Source organism: Crinia signifera, chromosome 7 (assembly GCF_055691185.1).
Source record: "Crinia signifera chromosome 7, ASM5569118v1, whole genome shotgun sequence".
Lineage (NCBI taxonomy): Eukaryota > Metazoa > Chordata > Amphibia > Anura > Myobatrachidae > Crinia > Crinia signifera.
Genome location: NC_139223.1, coordinates 15760281 through 15786749, shown reverse-complemented (window position 1 = coordinate 15786749; position 26469 = coordinate 15760281). Strand labels below are relative to the sequence as shown.

General features: G+C 46.5%; 1 long non-coding RNA gene across 1 annotated transcript; it reads left to right on the top strand.

Moving 5' to 3' along the window:
• The first annotated feature begins 1665 nt into the window (after positions 1-1665).
• Positions 1666-26264, top strand: LOC146021381 (uncharacterized). The gene is made up of 3 exons (XR_014450886.1): positions 1666-1705; positions 25685-25740; positions 26044-26264. It is a non-coding gene; the product is annotated as an uncharacterized LOC146021381 (long non-coding RNA).
• Positions 26265-26469: the final 205 nt, after the last annotated feature.

Genomic DNA, 26469 nt, shown 5'->3' with positions numbered 1-26469 from the left:
AGACCTTCTCTGCAAGTGAACACAGAACTGAACGAGCAGGTTCCGGCACTGCACTGTGAGCGGGAAAAGCCAGAGGTGATCTGCACATACTGTGGTGACCTCCGTGTACCTGCTATCAAGACGTGTCTGCAGTGTGAGGCTTCCCTGTGTGACAAACACCTCACCGCACACAACAAAGCATTGAAACATGATTTGGTAGATGCCACGGACTCCCTGGAGAACAGAAAATGCTCCATTCACAAGGAACTTCTAAAGTATTACTGCACTGAGGATGCTGCTTGTATCTGTGCATCCTGCCGGGTATTAGGGGAGCACATGAAACATGAGGTACAGTCTCTGGAAGAAGCTTCGGAGAAGAAGAAGGACAAAATGAGACTCGATCTAAAGAACCAGGTCTCTCAGAGAGAGGAAACTGAGAGAAACATCCACAGTCTGGATAAATGCCTGAAGGCAGAGAACGAGTTATACTCTAGTGTAGAAGAGAAGATTACTGCCATGTTTAAGGACATCAAGGAGCAACTAGAAGGACTGGAGAAAAGAGTCCAGCAAGAGATTGCCATGAAGAAATTTCAGCTCACGGACTACATCTCTAAATTGGTTCCTGAACTAAACAAAAAGAAGAGTGGCCTGTCTCAGACAATAAAGTCCATCGAGGAGATACTTTGTACGACTGACCCATTATCTGTCTTACAAAAGTTGGGCTTCAACCCAGCTGAAGCCTCCAAACCACAGGATGAGAAGGTCCCTCTGCCTATGTGTTTAGATGCGGACCTGTTCTTTGGGAACGTCTACAGAAGTCTGTCCACAATCCTGACTTATACCACCACCACAGGTGAGACCCTCTTTGTTTTTATTTTAGGCTAAATCATTTTACCACGCTGCCCAACTTTTGGACATGAGGAGCAGAGTTATACATGGGGTGCATTGACACATCTTGTTGGGCATGCCACATCTCCCCCAAGGTGTGCCTCGGGTATGTATGGCATCTAAAATACACCCATCAGTGTGGAACACCTACCAATGGTCTTGAATAACATCCAAATTCCTGTTTTACAATACGACGCTGTCTAAGTTGGGTCGTGTGGGCATCTTCAGTGGAGTTTAAAATGGGTAATGCTGACCCTGGAAGCTATCCTACTTAGTACATAGGCATACATAATTAAGAATAAATGTCATGGTTCATGATTTTGAACTGCTGTGCTCACCCGACAGACGCTAGGGGTCCAGTAAAACCTGCACCATTGAAGGCGGACATCCAGTGATTGTCAGTTGTTGACAGTCTGTTTACTAGAGATCCCCATTGTAGGATGGAGATTTTGTGATGTGTGAGGTGGACGGCTTGTGTGACACCATGGATGCTGCAAGCTGCCCAATGGTTAGGAATCTAATGCTGCGTCCTAGGACATGGGTCAGATCACTAATGCAACAGGTGGAGTCTGCTTGTCTGCTGCTTCAAAGGAAGTAATAGCCACACACCCCATATCTGAATCAGGCCCATGGTCCGCGAGCAAAGTAGGTTGCTCCACTGACTTTATTAAATGTACAATTTTTTCTGATAATTGCATCATTTGCTGTTGACACGTTTGTACTTTATGTATTTTTAGATGTGAAATACGAACTTATAAAACAAGAAAAGAAAGAAGAAGATGATGTAGGGGGAGAGAGTTGTCAGGCAGAGCACAAAGCGGTCAGCACGCTGCACAAGGTAAGGGAAAGTTTTCTGTATTTAACTGAAAATGTTTTATTATCAATCAGTGATAGCAGTGATGTCACACTTTGTATTGTATCCCTGAGCCCTGCTTTATCAGCCTGAAGATAACAAGAGGTAGACGTGAGCCCTGATAACAAAAGGTAGGCAGGTGTTTGGAGATGGTAGAAGGAAAGGCAGGCGCAGGGCCGGATTAACAATGGGCCTGATGGAGCTACAGCTCCAGGCCCACTCTCCATTTTGTAGATGAAGCCGGGGCTTTCCAATGAGCCTGGCCCCGCGTCACTAGCCCCCCGGGAACCAGAGATACCGCCAGGCAAAGCTGAAACGTTTTCCCCATGGGATAACATGGGACCGGCTAATTCAGACCCCCACCCAGTTCCAATGGCTGCCAGTTCCCACCTTGGTATCACAGAAGCTCGAGGTTGATCTCATTCGAACTAAACCAAATCGCTGGGTCTTCATTCTGATATCAGGCTGGTCCATATGGGTTCATTGGTTCCAGAGATATTGCGGGTAAACCGATTTTTTTTTATTTCTGAAATGTAATTTTACGGCTGTTCATGTTCTTTGAGGGCAGATTTCTCTGGAACCAAATGGCCCAGTTTCATTCGAAGCCCACTTCAAAGTTCTTCAATATGATACTGTCTTATGTAAATGGGTAAGTTATTTCCGAAGATATAGCCGGTTAAATGATACAGCCGGTTAAAGGAGGGGAGTGGGGGGGTTCCTCTCCCCTTCACACCGGAAAATGCAGGGACTGGGCTGGTGTATAAGGGGTCAGCCTGGGAATGTCCCTGCATGATCTTGGGACCATATTCCCAGGTAAATCCCTGCATTTTCTGATGTGAAAGGGGTATTATTTCAAAAAGCCGGGACCTGCAGTGCTCTGACTACAGCCAGGCAGCCCCCTGCTCTCTGCCCGGGTGTCAATGGCTGTCAGTGGCAGCTGTCCCTCAGTTACTGTGAGCATGTATTCCCCCTTGGCAAAGAACATGTAATCCCACATGGCAATGAGCATGGAACCCCTGGCAATGAGCAAGTAGGTAAGCAGCACTTATGTAGCATAAGTTTTAATGGGCATTAGGGTGTAAATTTTTAATGCGCGGCAATGTCCCTGTTTGTTAAGCATATTGTGAATTTTGACTCAATCTGTTTGGTATAGTGTGAATTTTGCTTTAATCTGTGTGGCATAATGTGAATTTTGACTCAATCGGTGTAAATTTTGTCTCATTCCATGTGGCATAATGTGTAAGAGGCAAGTACAGTATAAGGGGGTTACTATTGTGTTGCATGATTTCTATAAAGGGTAGATGGTGTGGTAAACTTATAGTAGGTGACCAAATAAAAGGTGCTGAAATGTTGTCTACCAAGTTTTGGCTTTCAGTTTTTTTATGACTGGAGTGCCGCCTCACCCCGCAAGTATTTTAGGACATTGGCGTCCTGCGGGCGCACATTTGAAGGGTACTTAGCAATATATCCCTTGAATATCGGAATTTGTAATATATATATATATATATATATATATATATATATATATATATATATATATATATATATATATATATATATATATACAGGTTGAGTATCCCTTATCCGAAATGCTCGGGACCACGAGCATTCCGGATAAGGGAATATTCCGGTTTTTGGAATAATTTTTTTTTTGTCATACTTACCTGCCCCTGGTGGGTCCCCGATGGTCCCACGGCGTCCATGGAGTCCTCCGGCGTCCACAGCAGGCCACCAGCACCGTCTCCTGCGTCTCCAGCGGTCCCAGGAGTGCTTTGCGCAAGTTCCCAGGCGCGCCGGTGACGTCACCGGCGCGCGCGCGCACTCGCGCAAAGCACTCCTGGGACCGCTGGAGACGCCAGAGAGGATGCTGAAGGCCTGCCGTGGACGCCGGAGGACTTGGTAAGTATTAAAAGAGGGTTAGGGGGGGGGGGGGGGGAAACAAAAAAAAAAATTTGAATTATTTCAAAAAACCACGGTTTTTGGAATAATTCGGATACGGGATGCCCGGATACGGGATACCCGACCTGTATATATATATATATATATATATATATATATATATATATATGTATATATAGGATACAGTCTGATCCGGCACTCCTATTTCCAACACTGTCAGCTGCCCAGGTGCCTTTGCAAAGATTATGTAGGAAAGGACTGGCTGGGGGTGAGCACACACAACCAACACGGCACTCCAGGGTCTGTGCAAAAAAGTATTAATTTATTCTAGCAACGTTTCGAAGCTCTAAGCTCCGTCGTCAGGCTACAGTGACAACAATAAAACAAGTGAATCATACCTCTATAAATAGGACTCCAGCAAGCAGGACGCCGTCAGCCTTCCTCCTCTGCGTCACTGGGCACCTGTGGATGACGTCAGCCCTCATCACCTGCACTCACATTAATTGCTAGGGCCGGGTCTGAAGCCGTGCCTCCCTGTTGCCCCAGCAACCTAACGGACGCTGGCTACTGGACGTTCTCTGCACTGTGGAGATAGGAAATAAACAAAGTGAATAAACAGTGTTTGCTGTTAAGAAAGAGCATGAAGGTTTGCATGCAAGGTGCATAATATGAAGAAAACATGATTAAAAAGGTTATTAAACAGCAGGGATATCAAGAGGGTCAAATGGCAATTGATTTTGTGTAAGTTGGGTACACACCGGGCAATTTCCGTGCCGGGTGCATACACACCAGGCAATTTACATTGGCAAATTTCTATAAAGAGATGTAAAAACTTAGGAAAATTAAACTAGAAAATTAAACATGGAGTTCTAGCATGAGCCAAGGGGCTGTTGCAGTATTGGGATGGGTGTATAATAAAAGAGCTGTCAAATAAAGTGCTTAGGTAATTTGGGGAGCTAGGTCATGAATCGGGTGCAGAAGATTATATTAGAGAGTTCCAAGAGATGCGTTGGAACTCGCATCCCAAGGGATCCAAGAGATCCCTTGGGGTTAGTTGTGTCCAGATTGTAAATCCATCTCGCTTCCAGTCTCAATAGGGTCGTCGCACAATCTCCACCTCTCCTTTTCTCCGGTACCTGGTCTATAATGATGTATTTTAAGGAGGATAGAGGATGTTTCATTTCCTTAAAGTGCACCGCCACTGGTTGGTCACAGGCTTTCCCTTCGAGAGCACCTTTTATAAAGGAACGGTGCATAGCTGCACGTTCCTTAAACTGCCGGGTCGTTTTGCCAATGTAGTATAGGCCACACGGGCAGATGATTGCGTATACTACATATTTGGAACTGCATGTGACTACATGTTTGATGTTGAAGACTTTATCAAGATGTGGGTGTTTGAATGTGTTGCTCTTGATGAGGTACTGGTAGGTTGTACAGTTTGGGCATCGATAGCAACCTGGGGCTTTATTCTGGACCAGGGATTCTTTAAAGTCCGAGATGTCGGTATGGACTAGAGCGTCACGTAGGTTCCGCCCTCTGCGGAAGCATGCCATTGGTCTAAGGTTTGTCATACATGGCAGGTCTGTATCCGTTTTTAGTATAGGCCATAAGGCCTTGCTGGCCACCGAGATGACAGGGATCCCGGTGTTGAAGGTGCTTGTCCAGGGGAAAACGTCAGTTTTGGGGACTTTCTTTGTTTCTTTTAATAGTGTTGGTCTGTCAAGACGTAATGCTTTGTTCCTTTGGAGGTGTAGTTGTTTCAGATCATATCCTCTGTGATGGAATTTATTAACTACTGTATTAAGCAGTTCTGGTAGTTTCTCCTTATCACTGCAGATACGTGCTGCCCGTATCATTTGGCTGTATGGTAGGCCACGTTTGAGAGATGGAGGATGGTGGCTACTGGCCCTTAAAAGAGTATTATGATCAGTTTCCTTACAGTGGAGGCTGGTAGAGATGATGCCTTCTTTTAGAGAAATGGAGACATCCAGGAAATTGATTTTATTATGACTGCATTCAAATGTGAATTTAATAGGACTGTCCAGCCCATTCACTTCCTTCATCATGTGTTCAAATTCATCTGGGCTGCTGGACCATAGTACAAAGAGATCATCTATATAGCGACAGAGCATGATGATGTTAGAGCTAGATGGGTGACTGTACAAAAGGATGCGTTCCTGTTCTATAATATAGACGTTTGCATATGATGGTGCCACTGCCGATCCCATCGCGCAGCCCTCTTGCTGTACATAAATGTCTCCGTCAAATAAGAAGTAGTTTCTGGTTAGCACTTTTTCCAGAAGTTGAAGGAACAGCGGGATGTTGAAGTAGAAATTTTCACCGAGGCTGAGCAGGAAGGTTCTCATGGCTTCAAGACCCTGTGCGTGCGGAATTGAGGTATATAGTGCTGTTACGTCCATGGTGCATAGGACCGTATCCCTGGAGATGTCTGGACATTGGATTAGTCTGTTAAGAAACAATGTTGTGTCCTTAAGATGCGAAGGAGATGTTACAATAAATGGTTGGATAAGTTTTTCAAGCATCTGTGAGACCGGCTGGTAGAGGCTGTCTCTGCCCGATACAATCGGGCGACCAGGGGGTGCCTCAAGATTTTTGTGGATCTTGGGCACACTGTAGAGTACAGGAATTACTGGACATTTTGTGGTTAAGGAATCTTGCACTTTGGAGCTGATGTATCCACTTTCTCTGGGTGTTTTTAAGATGCAATTGAGTTCCTTCTGGTACTCTGCTGTTGGGTCTCTGTGTAATTTCAGATACACTTTGGGGTCTGCTAGTTGTCTGTGTAATTCATTTCTGTAGTCACTGTGTTCTGAATTACTATAGCACCCCCTTTATCTGCCGGACGTATGGTTATGCTTTTATCTTCGCTGAGGGTTTTTAAAGCCTGGAATTCCTTCCTGTTGAGGTTTGGGTGGTGTATGGTAGAGGCGTCGTTGTATCTTTTCATGGATGCATCCATAAGTCTGGTGTAAGTTCTAATGGAAGCATTGTGGGAAGGAGGGTCGAATCTGGATTGACTTTTGCTCTGTATGAAGTCCGCAAGCGGGTCAGTCTCTGGGGTTGTCACTTTGTGCTGGAAGGACTCTTTGCACCGTAAATTGCGATTCATTCTGTGTAGATCTATTTGCCATTGGAATGCGTTATGTTGTTGCGTTGGGATGAATGAGAGGCCTTTATTAAGTAATGACATTTCATCTTTGGTTAATGATCGATCCGATAAATTGAAGACTGCTTGCAATTGCGACTTGAGCTTCTTGAAGGTTCTCTCGTGTTGTCCGCCCCGGCGGGTTTTCTTATACGGGCGTTTCTTGCCTTGGGAATTGCCCCTAAAGGGGGCCTTTGTGAGGAGGGTGTGGGTTCATCGGATTCTGCAAGTACAAAATCACTGTCGCTCACCGAGGAGCCATCTGTCTGATGTTGTTGTTGTGCCTTGGTTCTGGTTCTCCAAGGATGGCGGGTCTGTGGACGATTGGGCATATTGGATTAGATTAGACTTCAATTTGTTGGCCCAAGTGTCAAATTCAGCAGATGCCAGGGCTATACTCTGTTCAATTTTTAAAGCTTTGATCTTATCCAATGTCTTTTTTAATTCCCTACTGGCCTCCTCAATTACCAGCAGCATGAGGTCGAAGCTACATTTGTTTAAAATAGCTACCCAGCGGCGGCAGAATTCTGGGCTGGACCTCCCAATGGTTGGCACATTTCTTATGCGGAAGCCGCGTGGTATGTGCTTCAAACGATAATAGTCTGGTTTTGCCCATGCTGCTGGTAGTCAATTTCCCTGCGGTGCAATTTTAGTAAAGCATGGTAAATCTCTTCCATGTCAGATGGAGCATTCTGTGATGGGGCAAATAGAATGTGGGAAACCTCATCCTCTGAGTAGCTGTATACTTCTCCCACTGGCAGACTGCCACTGCTTTCAGCCAATTGCTCCTGCGATTCCATGTAGGATCCCTGTTGCTCTCTCACAATATAGAGGGATGGTTCTGGGAAGATGGTGGTAGGTGCCTTGATCCTGTTACACTCCAGGCGATGGTGGTGTACAAAAATAGGATACAGTCTGATCCGGCACTCCTTTGCAAAGATTATGTAGGAAAGGACTGGTTGGGGGTGAGCACACACAACCAACACGGCACTCCAGGGTCTGTGCAAAAAAGTATTAATTTATTCTAGCAATGTTTCGAAGCTCTAAGCTCCGTCGTCAGGCGACAGTGAGAACAATAAAACAAGTGAATCATACCTCTATAAATAGGACTCCAGCAAGCAGGACGCCGTCAGCCTTCCTCCTCTGCGTCACTGGGCACCTGTGGATGACGTCAGCCCTCATCACCTGCACTCACATTAATTGCTAGGGCCGGGTCTGAAGCCGTGCCTCCCTGTTGCCCAGCAACCTAAAGGACGCTGGCTACCGGACATTCTCTGCACTGTGGAGATGGAATGAGTATTCGATATTTAATTCGATATTTTCATCCAAAGTGTGTGTATATGCCGAAGGGTAAAAACAACCCTCTAAGAAACTGTGATTCCTTCCCTGTATTTAAGAGTCTCCAATATGAGCCAATATCTGAAGTTTAACAATAGTTTCTCCAGAGTTTGATGAACAGATTTCTCTCTAAGGGACTTCCTTTTCCTACAGGGAAAGGCTGCAGAGTATGTGCGTAAAACCGATGCAGGGCATGCTGGGATGTGTAGTTCAACAACAGCTGGAGTGTCAAGGTTAGCCATCATCACACATGCATTAGGTCGACATGGGTTAGGTCAACAGTCAAAAGGTTGACGTGGGTTTTTTGACAGTTTTTTTTAATCGACATGTGCCGACAGGCGGTATTTCATGCCCTACCATCCACTAGCACGTGGTGGGAGAATAAAATAGTGTGCCGAGCGCAGCGGCCCATGTCGAGTGTCGACATTTGGGTAAAAAAACAGTAAAAAAAAACATTTCGACCTTTTGACTGTCGACCTAGAACCCTGTCGACCTAGTTCCTTGTCGACCTAGAGCCCTGTTGACCTTCACCCATGTCGACCTAGAACCCTGTCAACCTTGCTGTATGTCGACCCAATGGTGTCGACCTAATGACTGTCCACCTAGCTGTTGTCGACCCAATGATCCACACCCGGCAGGATGTAATAAACAAAAAAATGCAGTAAAAACTTTGTTTTTAGGGGGTTTTACTGCATTTTTTAAATGCACATCTCTCCCAAAACATATATAAACAGTGGTAAAGTGTCCCCCCCAAAAACATATATAGGCATTGGTGGCATAGCATCCCGCCAAACATATAAGCATTGGTGGCATAGCATCCCGCCAAAACATATATAAGCGGTGGTATAGTGTCCCCCCCAAAAACATATATAAGTATTGGTGGTATAGCATCCCCTCCCAACCATAAGCATTGGTGGTGTATCGTCCCCCGCATAAAACATATATAAGTGTTGGTGGTATAGTGTCCCCCAAAAAACATATAAGCATTGGTGGTATAGCACTCCCCCCCCCCCCCCAAAAAAAAACATAAGCATTGGTGGTATAGCGCCCCCCCCCCCACAAAAAAAAACATAAGCATTGGTGGTATAGCGTCCCCCCCCCCCCCCCCAAATAAACTATAAGCATTGGTGGTATAGTGTTCCCCCAAACATATTTAAGCATTGGTGGCACAGTGGGGGGAAAAAAAATACTTACCAATTCTGGAGTCTTCTCCCACATCCTCAGCACCCGCAGCTTGCACCGGGTGAAGACTTCTGGTGGGTGGGACAGGCAGGGCGGGCAGAGAGGCAGGGTGGACTTGCACTCGCTCACAAGGCCCTGCTCCCACGTCCTCAGCCGCCCACAGCTTGGACACGGACACAGTGAAGATGGCGGCGGGATGACCTGAGAGGCAGGCGGGATCCAGAGCACTCGCTCAGAAGGCTCTGCTCACCGCTTGCTATGCTGGCAATGTTCTGAGCGAGTGTTCTGAATTAATCAGCGAAAGGTAGGTGTGTTTGGGGATGGTAGAAGGAAAGTCAGGTGTGTTTGGAGACGGTAGAAGGAAAGGCAGGTGTGTTTGGGGATGGTAGAAGGAAAGGTAGGTGTGTTTGGGGATGATAGAAGGAAAGTCAGGTGTGTTTGGAGATGGTAGAAGGAAAGGCAGGTGTGTTTGGAGATGGTAGAAGGAAAGGTAGGTGTGTTTGGGGATGGTAGAAGGAAAGGCGGGTGTGTTTAGGGATGGTAGAAGGAAAGGTAGGTGTGTTTGGGAATGGTAGAAGGAAAGGTAGGTGTGTTTGGGGATGGTAGAAGGAAACGTAGGTGTGTTTGGGGATGGTAGAAGGAAAGGTATGTGTGTTTGGAGATGGTAGAAGGAAAGGCAGGTGTGTTTGGAGATGGTAGAAGGAAAGGTAGGTGTGTTTGGGGATGGTAGAAGGAAAGGCAGGTGTGTTTGGGGATGGTAGAAGGAAAGGTAGGTGTGTTTGGGGATGGTAGAAGGAAAGGTAGGTGTGTTTGGGGATGGTAGAAGGAAAGGTAGGTGTGTTTGGAGATGGTTGAAGGAAAGTCAGGTGTGTTTGGAGATGGTAGAAGGAAAGGCAGGTGTGTTTGGAAATGGTTGAAGGAAAGGCAGTTGTGTGTTTGGAGATGGTAGAAGAAAAGGCAGGTGTTTTTGGAGATTGTAGAAGGAAAGTCAGGTGCGTTTTGAGATGGTTGAAGGAAAGGTAGGTGTGTTTGGGGATGGTAGAAGGAAAGGTATGTGTGTTTGGAGATGGTTGAAGGAAAGTCAGGTGTGTTTGGAGATGGTAGAAGGAAAGGCAGGTGTGTGTGGAAATGGTTGAAGGAAAGGCAGGTGTGTTTGGAGATGGTAGAAGAAAAGGCAGGTGTTTTTGGAGATTGTAGAAGGAAAGTCAGGTGCGTTTCGAGATGGTTGAAGGAAAGGTAGGTGTGTTTGGGGATGGTAGAAGGAAAGGTATGTGTGTTTGGAGATGGTTGAAGGAAAGTCAGGTGTGTTTGGAGATGGTAGAAGGAAAGGCAGGTGTGTTTGGAAATGGTTGAAGGAAAGGCAGGTGTGTTTGGAGATGGTAGAAGAAAAGGCAGGTGTTTTTGGAGATTGTAGAAGGAAAGTCAGGTGCGTTTCGAGATGGTTGAAGGAAAGGTAGGTGTGTTTGGGGATGGTAGAAGGAAAGGTATGTGTGTTTGGAGATGGTTGAAGGAAAGTCAGGTGTGTTTGGAGATGGTAGAAGGAAAGGCAGGTGTGTTTGGAAATGGTTGAAGGAAAGGCAGGTGTGTTTGGAGATGGTAGAAGAAAAGGCAGGTGTTTTTGGAGATGGTAGAAGGAAAGTCAGGTGCGTTTGGAGATGGTTGAAGGAAAGGTAGGTGTGTTTGGGGATGGTAGAAGGAAAGGTAGGTGTGTTTGGGGATGGTAGAAGGAAAGGCAGGTGTGTTTGGGGATGGTAGAAGGAAAGGTAGGTGTGTTTGGGGATGGTAGAAGGAAAGGTAGGTGTGTTTGGAGATGGTTGAAGGAAAGTCAGGTGTGTTTGGAGATGGTAGAAGGAAAGGCAGGTGTGTTTGGAAATGGTTGAAGGAAAGGCAGGTGTGTTTGGAGATGGTAGAAGAAAAGGCAGGTGTTTTTGGAGATGGTAGAAGGAAAGTCAGGTGCGTTTGGAGATGGTAGAAGGAAAGGTAGGTGTGTTTGGAGATGGTAGAAGAAAAGGCAGGCGTGTTTGGGGATGGTAGAAGGAAAGGTATGTGTGTTTGGGGATGGTAGAAGAAAGGCAGGTGTGTTTGGAGATGGTAGAAGGAAAGGTAGGTGTGTTTGGGGATGGTAGAAGGAAAGGTAGGTGTGTTTGGGGATGGTAGAAGGAAAGGTAGGTGTGTTTTAAGATGGTAGAAGGAAAGGCAGGTGTGTTTGAAGATGATAGAAGGAAAGTCAGGTGTGTGTTTGGAGATGGTAGAAGGAAAGGTAGTTGTGTTTGTAGATGGTAGAAGGAAAGTCAGGTGTGTTTGGAGATGGTAGAAGGAAAGGTAGTTGTGTTTGGGGATGGTAGAAGGAAAGGCAGGTGTGTTTGAAGATGGCAGTAGGAAGGGTAATTGTGTTTGGAGATGGTAAAAGGAAAGGCAGGTGTGTTTGAAGATGATAGAAGGAAAGGCAGGTGTGTTTGGAGATGTAGAAGGAAAGGCAGGTGTGTTTGGATATGGTAGAAGGAAGGGCAGGTGTGTTTGGAGATGGCAGTAGGAAGGGTAATTGTGTTTGGAAATGTAAGCAGGAGAGGCAGGTGTGTTTGTACAGTAGATATGCATACATAATGCATCTGTTCATGGAAGAGAGGGACTGAAGGTATGTCTAGCAGTGCCTGTGGATTAAAAGCAGTGGTATTAAATCTCCTCCAACTACAACTCCATCCTACTGTATTGCTACTGTATCTCTTTCAACTATACCTCAATCCTACTGTCATCCTATCTGGTTCAACTACGTCTCCATCTTACAGTCATCCTATCTCCTCCAAATACACCATCCTACTGTATTCCTATCTCTTTCAACTACACCTCTATCCTACTGTCATCCTATCTCCTCCAACTACACCACCATCCTACAGTCATCATATGTCTTCCAAATACACCTCCGTCCAGTCATCCTATCTCTTCCAACTACACCTCAGCCAAAAGACATCCTATCTCTTCCAACTACACCTCCGTCCAGTCATCCTATCTCTTCCAACTACACCTCCAGCCAAAAGACATCCTATCTCTTCCAACTACACCTCCGTCCAGTCATCCTATCTCTTCCAACTACACCTCCATCCTATAGTCTTCCTATCTCCTCCAACTACACCTCCATCCTACAGTCATCCTATCTCCTCCAACTACACCTTCATCCTACGGTCATCCTATATCTTTCAACTACACCTCCATCCTATAGTCATCCTATCTCCTCCAACTACACTTTTATCCTACAGTACAGTCATGTTATCTCTTCCAACTACTCCTTCGTCCAACAGTCATCCTATATATTCCAAATACACCTCCAACATACTGTCAATCCTATCTCCTCCAAATACATCTCCATCCTACAGTATCTCTCTCTTCTCCAACTACACATCCATCCTACAGTCATCTTATCTCCTCCAACTACATCTCCACCCTACAGTCATCCTATCTCTTTCAACTACACCTCTATCCTACAGTCATCCTATCTCTTCCAACTACACCTCCATCCTATGGTCATACAACATTTTTCAACTACACCTCCATCCTATGGTCATCCTGTCTCTTTCAACTACACCTCCAGGCTACAATCATCCTATCTCCTCCAACTACACCTCCATCCTACAATCATCCTATCTCCTCCAACTACACTTCCATTCTACAGTGATCCCATCTCCTCCAACTACACTTCCATCCTACGGTCATTCTACATATATCTTTCAACTACACCTCCATCCTACAGTCATCCTATATCTTTTAACTACACTTCCATCCTATGGTCATCCTATCTTCTCCAACTACACCTCCATCATACTGTCAATCCTAACTCCTCCAACTACACCTCCATCCTATCTCCTCCAACTACACATCCATCCTACAGTCACTCTCTCTCCTCCAACTACACCTCCATCCTACAGTCATCCTATCTCCTCCAACTACACCTCCATCCTACAGTCATTCTATATCCTAAAACTACACCTCCATCCTACGGTCATCCTATCTCCTCTAACTAAACCTCCATCCTACAGTCATTCTATCTCATCCAACTACACCTCCATCCTACAGTCATCCTATCTCTTTCAACTACACCTCCAACCTACAGTCATCCTATCTCTTGCAACTAAACTTCCATCCTCCAGGCTTCCTATCTCCTCCAACTACAGATGTAGCCCCTGCCATCCTTGGCCGTGGCTCGCCAGACCCTCCCCGCTGGCGAGCGTTGGCGGAAAGGGGCTACACTGAACTGGGACGCTCGTGCGTCTCACACGCACGCGCGTCCCAGTCTCACGGCGGGGACGCTGTGTGTCCCTGCCCGTCTCCGCTTCAGGGAGATGGGCAGGGTTAGGGGGGTTTGAGGGGTGGCGAGGGGTACCTGCGGCGACGGCGGGGGAGGCGGCGGGGACCGGAGGCAGGCTCCATTGCCAGGGGGCACGCGCGCTTCTCTTGAGCATGCACCCCCTGGCTTGGATGGCGTGATGGCAGGGCTGGCGTTAGAAAAGCCAGCCCTGCAAAGATGGGCCAAGCCCCATCTGTACACCTCCATCCTATGGTCATCCTATCTCTTTCTACACCTCCATCCTACAATTATCCTATCTCCTCCAACTACACCTGCATCCTACAGTCATCCTATATCTTTCAACTACACCTCCATCCTATGGTCATTCTATCTCCTCCAACGACACTTCTATCCTACAGTCATCTTAACTCTGGGGTAGCCAACCCTAATCCTCGAGAGCTACCAACAGTGCATGTTTTGCAGATCTCCTCACAGAATCACAAGTGAGCTAATTAGTTCCATCTGTGGATCTTTTAAAATCTGTCAGTGATTAATGAGTGCAGCTGTGCAGCAGCTAGGTTGTCTGGAAAATGTGAACTGTTGGTAGCTCTCGAGGGCTAGGGTTGGCTACCACTGTCTTAACTCTTCCAACTACTCCTTCCTCCAACAGTCATCCTGTGTATTCCAACTACACCTCCATCATACTGTCAATTGTAACTCCTCCAACTACACCTCCATCCTATCTCCTCCAACTACACCTCCATCCTAAAGTCACTCTCTCTCCTCCAACTACACTTCCATCCAACAGTCATCCTATCTCCTCCAACTACACCTCCACCCTACAGTCATCCTATCTCCTCCAACAACACCTCCATCCTACAGTCATCCTATCTCCACCAACAACACCTCCATGCTACAGTCATCCTATATCTTTCAAATACACCTCCATCCTATCTCTTTCAACTACACCTCCATCCTACAATTATCCTATCTCCTCCAACTACACCTACATCCTACAGTCATCCTATCTCTTCCAACAACACCTCCATGCTACAGTCATCCTATATCTTTCAAATACACCTCCATCCTATCTCTTTCAACTACACCTCCATCCTACAATTATCCTATCTGCTCCAACAACACCTACATCCTACAGTCATCCTATCTCTTCCAACTACATCTCCATCCTACAGTCATCCTATATCTTTCAACTACACCTCCATCCTATGGTCATCCTATCTCCTCCAACTATACTTCTATCCTACAGTCATCTTAACTCTTCCAACTACTCCTTCCTCCAACAGTCATCCTATATATTCCAACTACACCTCCAACATACTGTCAATCCTAACTCCTCCAACTACACTGCCATCCTACAGTCACTCTCTTCTCCAACTACACCTCCATCCTACAGTCACCTTATCTCCTCCAACTACACCGCCATCCTACAGTCATCCTATCTCTTTCAACTACACCTCCTTCCTACAGCCATACGAAATTTTTCAACTACACCTCCAGTCTATGGTCATCCTATCTCTTTCAACTACACCTCCATCATACTGTCATCCTATCTCCTCCAACTACACCTTCATCATACTGTCATCCTATCTCCTCCAACTACACCTCCATCCTAAGGTCATCCTATCTCCTCCAACTACACCTTAATCCTACTGTTAATCCGAAGTCCTCCAACTACACCTCCATCCTATATTCATCCAATCTCCTTCAACTACACCTGCATCCTACTCTCATCCTATCTCCTCCAACTACACCTCTATCCTACAGTCATCCTATATCTTCCAACTACACCTCCATCCTACAGTCATCCTATCTCTTCCAACTACACCTCCATCCTACCTCTTCCAACTATACCTCCATCCAACAGACATCCTATATTGCCCAACTACACCTCAATCCTACTGTTAATCCAAACTAATCCAACTACACTTCCATCCTATATTCAGTCTATCTCCTCCAACTACACCTCCATCCTACCTCTTCCAACTATACCTCCATCCAACAGACATCCTATATTGCCCAACTACACCTCAATCCTACTGTTAATCCAAACTAATCCAACTACACTTCCATCCTATATTCAGTCTATCTCCTCCAACTACACCTCCATCCTACAGTCATTCTATCTCCTAAAACTACACCTCTATCCTACAGTCATTCTATATCCTCCAACTACAGCTCCATTCTACAGTCATCCTACATCTCCATCCTACAGTCATCCTATCTCCTCCAACTACACCTCCATCATACTGTCAATCCAAACTCCTCCAACTACACCTCCATCTTATCTCCTCCAACTACACCTCCATCCTACAGTCACTCTCTCTCCTCCAACTATACCTCCATCCTACAGTCATCCTATCTCCTCCAACTACACCTCCACCCTACAGTCATCCTATCTTCTAAAACTACTGTACACCTCCATCCTACGGTCATCCTGTCTCCTCTAACTAAACCTCCATCCTACAGTCATTCTATCTCCTCGGTACTTATATATTAGTTGGGCACCCACTATAGTTAGTACACTCATATCCCCACTATCCATGTTGGCACGGAGTTGAATTCATATAGTGTGGCGAGCGCAGCGTGCCACCGAGCCTGAAGTGTGGCAAGCGTATCGTAGTTTAGTGGGCGCCCAACTAACATATAAGTACCATCTCATCCAACTACAGCTCCATCCTACAGTCATCATATCTCCTTCTACTACACCTCCATCCTACATTCATCCTATCTCTTCCAACTACACTTCCATCCTACAGTCTTCCTATCTCCTCCAACTACACCTCCATCCTATGGTCATCCTATCTCTTTCAACTACACCTCTATCCTACAATTATCCTATCTCCTCCAACTACACCTCCATTGTACTGTCATCCTATCTTCTCCAACTACACTTCCATCCTATGATCATCCAATCTCTTTCAACTACACCTACATCCTACAGTCATCCTATCTCCTCCAACTACACTTCTATCCTACAGTCATCTTAACTTTTCCAACTACTCCTTCCTCCTACAGTCATCCTATATTCCAACTACACCTCCATCATACTGTCAATCTTAACTCCTATGACTACACCTCCATCCTACAGTCACTCTCTCCTCCAACTCTACCTCCATGCTACAGTCATTCTATCTCCTCCAACTACACCTCCATCCTACGGTCATTCTATTTCCTCCAACTACAGCTCCATCCTACAGTCATCCTACATCCTTCAACTACACCTCCATCCTACAGTCATCCTATCTCTTCCATCTTAACCTCCATCCTACAGTCATCCTATTTCTTTCAACTATACCTCCATCCTACAGTCATCCTATCTCTTCCAACTACACTTCCATCCTACAGTCTTCCTATCTCCTCCAACTACACCTTCATCCTTCGGTCATCCTATCTCCTCTAACTACAGCTCCATCCTACAGTCATCCTACACCCTTCAACTACACCTCCATCCTACAGTCACCCTATATCTTCCAACTACACCTCCATCCTACAGTCACTTTCTCTTCTCCAACTCTAACTCCATCGAACAGTCATTCTATCTCCTCCAACTACACCTCCATCCTATTGTCATCCTTACTTTTCCAACTACACCTCTATCCTACAGTCATCCTATCTCTTTAAACTACACCTCCATCCTATGGTCATCCTATCTCTTTCAACTACACCTCCATCCTACAATCATCCTATCTCCTCCAACTACACCTCCATCCTACAGTCATCCTATCTCCTCCAACTACAGCTCAAACCTACAGTCATCCTAACTTTTCCAACTACACCTCTATCCTACAGTCATCCTATCTCTTTCAACTACACCTCCATCCTACAGTCATCCTATCTCTTCCAACTACACTTCCATCCTACAGTCTTCCTGTCTCCTCCAACTACCCCTCCATCCTATGGTCATCCTATCTCTTTCAACTACACCTCCATCCTACAATCATCCTATCTCCTCCAACTACACCTCCATCCTACAGTCATCCTATCTCCTCCAACTACACCTCCATCTTACGGTTATCCTATTTCTTTCAACTACACCTCCATCCTATGGTCATCCTGTCTCCTCCAACTACACTTCTATCCTACAGTCATCTTATCTCTTCCAAATACTCCTTCCTCCAACAGTCATCCTATATATTCCAACTACACCTCCAACATACTGTCAATCCTAATTCCTCCAACTAAACCTCCATCCTACAGTCACTCTCTCTTCTCCAACTACACATCCATCCTACAGTCATTTTATCTCCTCCAACTACACCTCCATCCTAAAGTAATCCTATCTCTTCCAACTACACCTCCATCCTACGGTCATACTAAATTTTTCAACTACACCTCCATCCTACGGTCATCCTATATCTTTCAACTACACCTCCATCCTACAGTCATCCTATCTCCTCCAACTACACTTTTATCCTACAGTACAGTCATGTTATCTCTTCCAACTACTCCTTCGTCCAACAGTCATCCTATATATTCCAAATACACCTTCAACATACTGTCAATCCTATCTCCTCCAAATACACCTCCATCCTACAGTATCTCTCTCGTCTCCAACTACACCTCCATCCTACAATCATCCTATATCCTCCAACTACACCTCCATCCTACAATCATCCTATCTCCTCCAACTACACCTCCATCCTACAATCATCCTATCTCCTCCAACTACACCTCCATCCTGCAATCATCCTATCTCCACCAACTACACCTCCATCATACTGTTATCCTATCTCCTCCAACTACACCTCCATCCTATGGTCATCCTTTCTCTTTCAGCTACACCTCCATCATACAATCATCCTATCTTATCCAACTACACCTCCATCCTACAGTCATCCTATCTCCTCCAACTCCACCTCCATCCTACTGCCATCCTATATCCTCCAACTACACCTCCATACTACAGTCATCCCATCTCCTCCAATTACACCTCCATTCTACGGTTATCCTATATCTTTCAACTACACCTCCATACTACAGTCATCCCATCTCCTCCAATTACACCTCCATTCTACGGTCATCTTAACTCTTCCAACTATTCCTTCCTCCTTCATTCATCCTATATATTCCAACTAAACCTCCATCATAGGGGGAAATTTACTAAGAATATAAAAACAAAATTTCGTATTCGTTATCTGAATACTAATGAATACCACTGCTTACGGCTGTTTCAGCCATATGCAAATTCGTGTTCCTTAGGGGAATTTACAAAGCAGTCAAATACGACTGCTTTTTAACCCTCCGATGGCATAACCATTCATATTAGCGGCCGTATATACGGCTGCTAATACGAATTTGCATAGGCTCTCTGCACAGATCCGTGCAGGCTGCAAGTCCCACCCACAGCCGTAACCAGCACCAGGCTGAAAGAGCCGGGGCTGGTAATAAAAAAAATCAGGAAACCAACCAAATAGGGTTTCCCCCGATTTTTAAAACCAGCCCCAGACTCCAGGGCCGGGGCTGGTTCCCAAAATACAGGGGACAAAATGACTAGAGGTCCCCCGTATTTTAAGAACCAGCCCCAGGCCCAACCAGCCCCAGGCCCAACCAGTGGTGTAGCTAGGTGCCACGGCGCCCGGAGCAAATGCATGTTTCGCGCCCCCCCTCCCCCCCAATTTGTAGTAGGTGAGGCTCCTGCACAGTGAAAAGTGGGCATGGACCAACATTATACCACACACCGTAATGCCCATTGGACATTTTAGTGAACTCTGTAATTCCAATTACACATAAGCCCACACATGATGCCCATTACATACTATATAACACACCGCAATGCCCATGACATACTATATAACACCGTAATCCCCATAACATACTATATAACACACTGTAATGCCCATTACATACTATATAACACACCGTAATGCCCATTACATACTATATAACACACCGTAATGCCCATTACATACTATATAACACACCGTAATGCCCATTACATACTATATAACACACCGTAATGCCCATTACATACTATATAACACACCGTAATGCCCATTACATACTATATAACACACCGTAATGCCCATTACATACTATATAACACACCGTAATGTCCATTACATACTATATAACACACCGTAATGCCCATTACATACTATATAACACCGTAATGCCCATTACATACTATATAACACACTGTAATGCCCATTACATACAACACACCATAATGCCGATTACACATTTGACACATAAGTGCCACTTACCTCAATGCCAGGGGCTTCATGCTCAATGCCAAGGGGCTTCATGCTCGATGCCAAGGGGCTTCATGCTCGATGCCAAGGGGGCAGTAGGGTGCAGCAGGGTGGGCGGGTGCAGTAGGATGCAGCGGGGTGGGTGGGTGAGTGCAGTAGGATGCAGCAGGGTGGGTGGGTGAGTGCAGTAGGATGCAGCAGGGTGGGTAGGTGTCTGCAGTAGGGTGGGTTTGTGGGTGCAGCAGGGTGGGTGGGTGGCTGCAGTAGGATGTAGCAGGGTGGGTGGCTGCAGTAGGATGTAGCAGGGTGGGTGGCTGCAGTAGGATGTAGCAGGGTGGGTGGGTGGGTGGCTGCAGTAGGATGCAGCATGGTGGGTGGGTGGGTGGGTGGCTGCAGTAGGATGCAGCAGGGTGGGTGGGTGGGTGGCTGCAGTAGGGTGGGTTTGTGGGTGCAGCAGGGTGGGTGGGTTATGTGGTTAGGAGGGTGAGTGCAGCAGGGTGGGTGTACACCATAGTTACAGCCAGGCGCCCCCCTGCCTGTGCTGACAGAGACAGTGTGTGTGTGCACCCCTCCCCTCTCCTCCCCCCTGCCAGTGCGCAAACTGCCGCCCGCTCACGGCTCTCTGCGCTTTGTCGGGGAGAAATAATGCGGCTACTTAAAATTCATATCTCCCGCTGGACCGCTAGCCAATAGGCGCTTGCGGTCCAGCAGCCATCAGTTGATTGGCTGCTGGACCGCAAGCGCCCATTGGCTAGCGGTCCAGCGGGAGATATCTCTGTCACCGGACGCCGACGGAGTGGGGAAGCGGGCGGGGAGGGAAGCTAGCTAGCGGGCGGGCAGGGAAGGAAAGCTAGCTAGCTAGCTGGCGGGCGGGGGAGCTGGCTGACTGGCGAGCGAGCTGGCGGTGCCACAGCACAGCTCCGGCGCCATGCAATCATCCTGCGCCCGGAGCGTGTGCTCCGCCGGCACCGCCCTCGCTACGCCTCTGGGCCCAACCAACCACAGCATTGTCCAATACTGTGGAACTATGAGTCCCAGCAAGCCTCCCCCACACGCTGGGACTTGGAGAACCACAAGTCCCAGCATGCGGGGCATTAAAGGGCCCGCTGGCACTTGTATTTCGTATTTTCTTTTGAATGGTGATTTCTGTCATATTCTATCGATGGTGTATTCATTCGTATTTGTAAATACAAATACGAATGTCCCATCAATACGAATACGAAAATTCGTATTTTTGGCATAATAAATGCCAAAAATACAAATACTCCCCAAAAATTTGTATTTTACTATGAAAATACGATTTTTTTCTACAAATTCTTCTTAGTAAATTTCCCCCATAATGTCAATCCTAACTCCTTCCAACTACACCTCCATCCTACAGTCACTCTCTCTCCACCAATTACACCTCCACCAACTACACCTCCATCCTACAGTCACTCTCTCTCCACCAACTACACCTCCACCAACTACACCTCCATCCTACAGTCACTCTCTCTCCACCAACTACACCTCCACCAACTACACCTCCATCCTACAGTCACTCTCTCTCCACCAACTACACCTCCACCAACTACACCTCCATCCTACAGTCACTCTCTCTCCACCAACTACACCTCCACCAACTACACCACCATCCTACAGTCACTCTCTCTCCACCAACTACACCTCCACCAACTACACCTCCACCAACTACACCTCCATCCTACAGTCACTCTCTCTCCACCAACTACACCTCCACCAACCACACCTCCATCCTACAGCCGGCAACAGAAATCTTGGGGCCCTGTACATTGATATTCCTGCCCCATCCCCACCCGTCCCCACCTAATCTCAAACCCACACAACCCTCTTCTGAATGTACCAATAAATGTATTGCCAAAATTGCCATTTGAGAGGCTTAAAAACAATTAAGAGCATGGTACACTAATTAGTATAAAATGACAATAATGATTACACTGTCACTCACTGCAGAGCTGAGCTCCCGGTCCTCACTGAAACTTTTGCGGCTCCCTTTCTCTGTCCGTCCACTCGCAGAAAAGAACGCCAAGCAGGCAGCCGCAGAGCATGGATCAGACAACCTGGGGTGCTGCAAAAGGGCAGTAAGCATGCAGGAGCCAGGGAGGCGGCAGTGTCCAGTAGGTCAGCCGGGCCGCACGCAGTGCAGATAGTAGACAGCCGACTCAGTCTCCGAGCGACTGCAGGCTGGTGCACACAGACGGCACACAGAGGGAGACTCAGCCACGGCACACAGTAGACGGCCTGATGGCTGGGCCGCAGGTGTCACTGACTCACAGCTAGTATAGTATAGGCACAGAGCTGGATTAAGGCTTTGGGGGGGGGGGGGGGGCAGGGTACTTAAGACAAGGGGATTCACAGTGAATATTTAAACATTCACATCAGCCCCCGCCCCAATGGTGCTTACAATCTATATTCCCTACCACATATACACATACACAGACATTCTAGGGTTAATTTGTTGGGAGCCAATTATCCTACCAGTATATTTTTGGATTGTGGGAGGAAACCAGAGTACCCAGAGGAAACCCACACAAGCACGGGGAGAACATACAAACTCTGCAAAGTTAGAGCCAAAGGTCAGTCAGAGGTGGCAGTAGCTCCTGCTGCTAATGGGGATCTAAGAAATATTTGCAAAACTAAATTTTTCATCTGAATCAGGCCCATAGGCAAAGCGTGTCTGACTGCATATGCAGAAAAAACAAAGACATGGCACTGCAGAGGTTCAGTACAGCGGCGTAACTATAGCACCGCAGCACCCGCCATCGCGGGGGGGGGGGGGCACTGTGCATGTGGGGGCGCCGGGGGCTGCGGTGCTATAGTTATACCCCCCCCCCCAATCCCCCGCAGACTTACCTATCTCGCTGGTCCCGGCGGCTCCGTTCTTCTGCTGAGGACTACCACAAAATGTCCGCCACCATATAGCACACAGTTCGCTGAAACTGTCTGCTGTATGGGGGCGGCCATTTTGTGGTGGTCCTCAGCAGAAGAACGGAGCCGCCGGGACCAGCACGATAGGTAAGGCTACGGGGGATTGGGGGGGGGGGGGTTGCATGGGCGGCTTAGCTACTCCACTGGTTCAGTAGATAACTTGTGGTGTGTACACATGGCAGGATATGCCGTGAGATGCGAGTCCCGATACGATCAGATCGTACGGCATGCTGCAGAGGGACAATTTAGACTATGGGCGGTATTCAATGAGGCTGATTCGCCAGGTTTTTATGGCGATTTTGTGCTGTAAGGCGAATTTCTGACTAAAACGGTGAATCACCCTATTCAATGACCAGATGGCGAATACATTTCAAGGTTTTTTTCGCCATGATTCACCGAGTAGCAATCGCTATCTTTTTATGGTGAAGTGGAAGGTGAACTTTTAAAATAAAGTGTTTTGTTTTTTACAATTGGTGTAAAAAAATCAGGAATTTTATTCTGAGGAGGGGCATGCTGTAAGCACATGAATATATATTTAATAAAAAAAAAAAATATATATATATATATTTTTTTTTTTTACACAGACCAGCCAGCAGGGGGCCAGAGCTGAGTCGCTCATTAGATATTCATATATTCACTGCACCCGATCATTACATATGCATGATCGGGTGTAGTGAATATACCCGGTCCCCTGCTGGCACCCCCGGGGGGCAGCCTGTGCTGCCTGGCTCCCGGGGAGCCCACCTCCCCCCCACAAACGTTCTGGGGCAGGCAGGGAGACTTCCATCTCCCTGCCTGCCATCGTCCTCAGGCTCCCTGCGGCGTCCGCCGCAGGAGCTCAAATTCGCCGGTCAGGGGCAGCGAGCCCCTGACTCGTTGAATACCGGAGCCGGCGAGGCTCCGGAATGCAGCGAGCAGTGGCGAATGTGCAGCGAATCCTAAACAGGATTCGCTGCACGTCGCCAGTATTCACATTGAATACTGCCCAATATAGTGCTGATCTGCACTATATAGTGTTGCCTGCCCTCTTTATTTCACTGCCGATTTACGCTCACACGGGAGCATGTATCGGCAGCACATTGGGCTTGCAAGCCCTAAAAAAGCATGCGATCTGCATGCGATATGGCTTCCGATATTCCCTATATTGGCAACATCGGAAGCCATATCTGCCCGTGTGCACACACTATTACTCCTACAATGTTTTGAGGTCAAAGAAGACAAATATATTTATATAAATACACAAGTGTTCTTCAATATTCTTATAAGTTGTAACATAGATTTCAACATTCAGAATAAAATGTCTGGGGTTCACCAAATTGAGTGCATGTCACATGATCCATGGATTCAAATGAAACCATACCTCCCAACTTGTAGGGAGACCAAGGAGGGACAAAGTGATGCGTGCCGTAGGCACACCAAAAATTTCGGGGCCGTTGCCTAATTAAAGGGGGCGTGGTCTATACTTGCGGCTCTCTCACGAGGCCACGCCCCCATTTTGCCACTATGGGGGCATGACCCAGAGGCTCTGTGAGCCTCTAGCCATGCCCCCAACCCCCTGGCTGCAGGAATAAACGCTGTGTGCATGCGCACAGCATTTATTCCCCGCTGCTCAGCAGCCAACAGGGGAACTCCCAACAGCCCCCCCCCCTGCCGCGGGACACTGACAGCCACGGGAGGGTTGCAGGAATGTCCCCCGAAAACCGGGACATTCCCACGGTAATTGGGACTGTTGGGAGGTATGTGAAACACCTATTGTGGATGATATTGAGTATGTACATTGGCCAGAGCATGCACATTGAAGCAGCGTTAGCCCTTTGTGTTGAGAGAGAGAATTTATGTATATACTCCACCTCCATCTTACCAACCCTGACTAGTTTCCCTCTAAAAAAAAAAAAAAACACCCCCCTTTAACCAACTGGCTATAGCTTCGGAACCAACTGACCCCTTTACATGTGACCATTATCATATTGAAGAACTTTAGTGTAGGCTTCAAATGATTTTGGTCCCGTGAAACATTTGGTTCCAGAGAAATCTGCCCTCAAACAACATGAACAGCCATGAAATTACATTTCATAAATCGGTTTACCCACAATATCTCTGAAACCAATTAACCCATATGGACTATTCTGGTATCAGATTAAAGGCCCAGGAATTTGGGTTCGACTGAGATCAACCTTGAGCTTCTTTGATGCTGGAGATGGAACTGGCAGCCGCCGGAACCGGGTGGGGGTCAGAATGTTATCCCATGGGGAAAACTTTCCAGCTTTGATTTTTTTCATTCTAGAGAAATCTGGTTTGATGATTCAGAGTATCTAAGAAATTTGTTATGGACTGAAAGGACATTTCACTATACACCTAATTAAGTGTAAGTGTCACTCTAAGCATCTGGGTTAAGCACCAATCACACTATTTTTTCTGTCTATATGTCACCACTGCCTACTATGGTTTCTCTGCCATACAATTAAATAAACAGAAAGAGAAACAGCCTCAGGCTACTGGATCTAGGGCTGGCCATTGGGATGTAACCATCGATGGCAAAGCTGTGTGTGGCCATTGATGGTAACAAACTATGGTATGGCGGACCATCAATGGTTTCACTCACCAATGGTCATCCTTGTTCTTTCACTGATTGGCCAGCGAGCCAATCACAGCCTGGAGGCTCCTCCGTGGGTGCCCGGGGCCGGCACTCATAGGAAAAATAGAAAACATCTAATGCTTCTATACCATCAATGGTGGGAACCGACATGGTGCACCACCATTGATGGCAAAAGTATTAAACATCAGGCATAGACCATTTTATATAATTCATGGTCGATGGCCATGCTTAACTTGATCCATTTACAAAGAATATGCTGCATAGATTTTGGCCCCTGTAATCTGCTCAGCATTGTATTTCTTGATAATAATAATATATCACATTTGTACTCTCTTTTGACCTTTAGAGACCGGATTCTACTGAGATGGAAGTTGTTCCTGTTATATATGGAAGAACATACAGGTAATGATATTAATTATCAGGAACCCATAGGCCTGTCTTTTACACATATACAAGAGCATAAAGTGTTAGAATCACACGAAGAGTAGACTAGTAATCCCAATGTCATGTCAGGCACGCAAAGCAACCATAGGTGATGGGTGCCGCAGGCGGGTACAGAGCCACTGTAAGCAAGGAAGAGGAGATAATGGCATCATTAAGTAAAGGAAGAGTGGATGAGGCAGGAGTTCCCTGCTTGTGAGGTTTTATGATCTGTATCATGTTGGACATAATGAATATTCTTTCTGTGTCTCTCCCGCTCTACAGACTAGAGATGACATGTGCCGGCCTGTTCCGATGCTCACAGTCTGGAATTAAATTCCAAGTGAAATGCCCGTTGACAATAGAGTATCAGCTGGATTCTTGGGGGGCTCACTTGCCACAATCTCATAGGGACGGATATAAGATTGTGAGTCCTCTGTTCAACATTATGGCAAAAATTAATCCACATGCAGTGTCAGCTGTGTACTTACCTCATTACTTGTCTTCAAAAGGTAGGTTACAATATAACCCATATATATATATAAAAAATGAGAAAATATTGGCAACTACATCTAAATTAAATTGAATTTGCTGATAGCATAAGCTATATTCCCAATACAGCCAATTATATAATAGACCGCTTATTCATAAAGGCCCAAAGTGGGTTGCATCCACCCCTTTCTGATATTATTGATCAGGGGTAGGAAACCT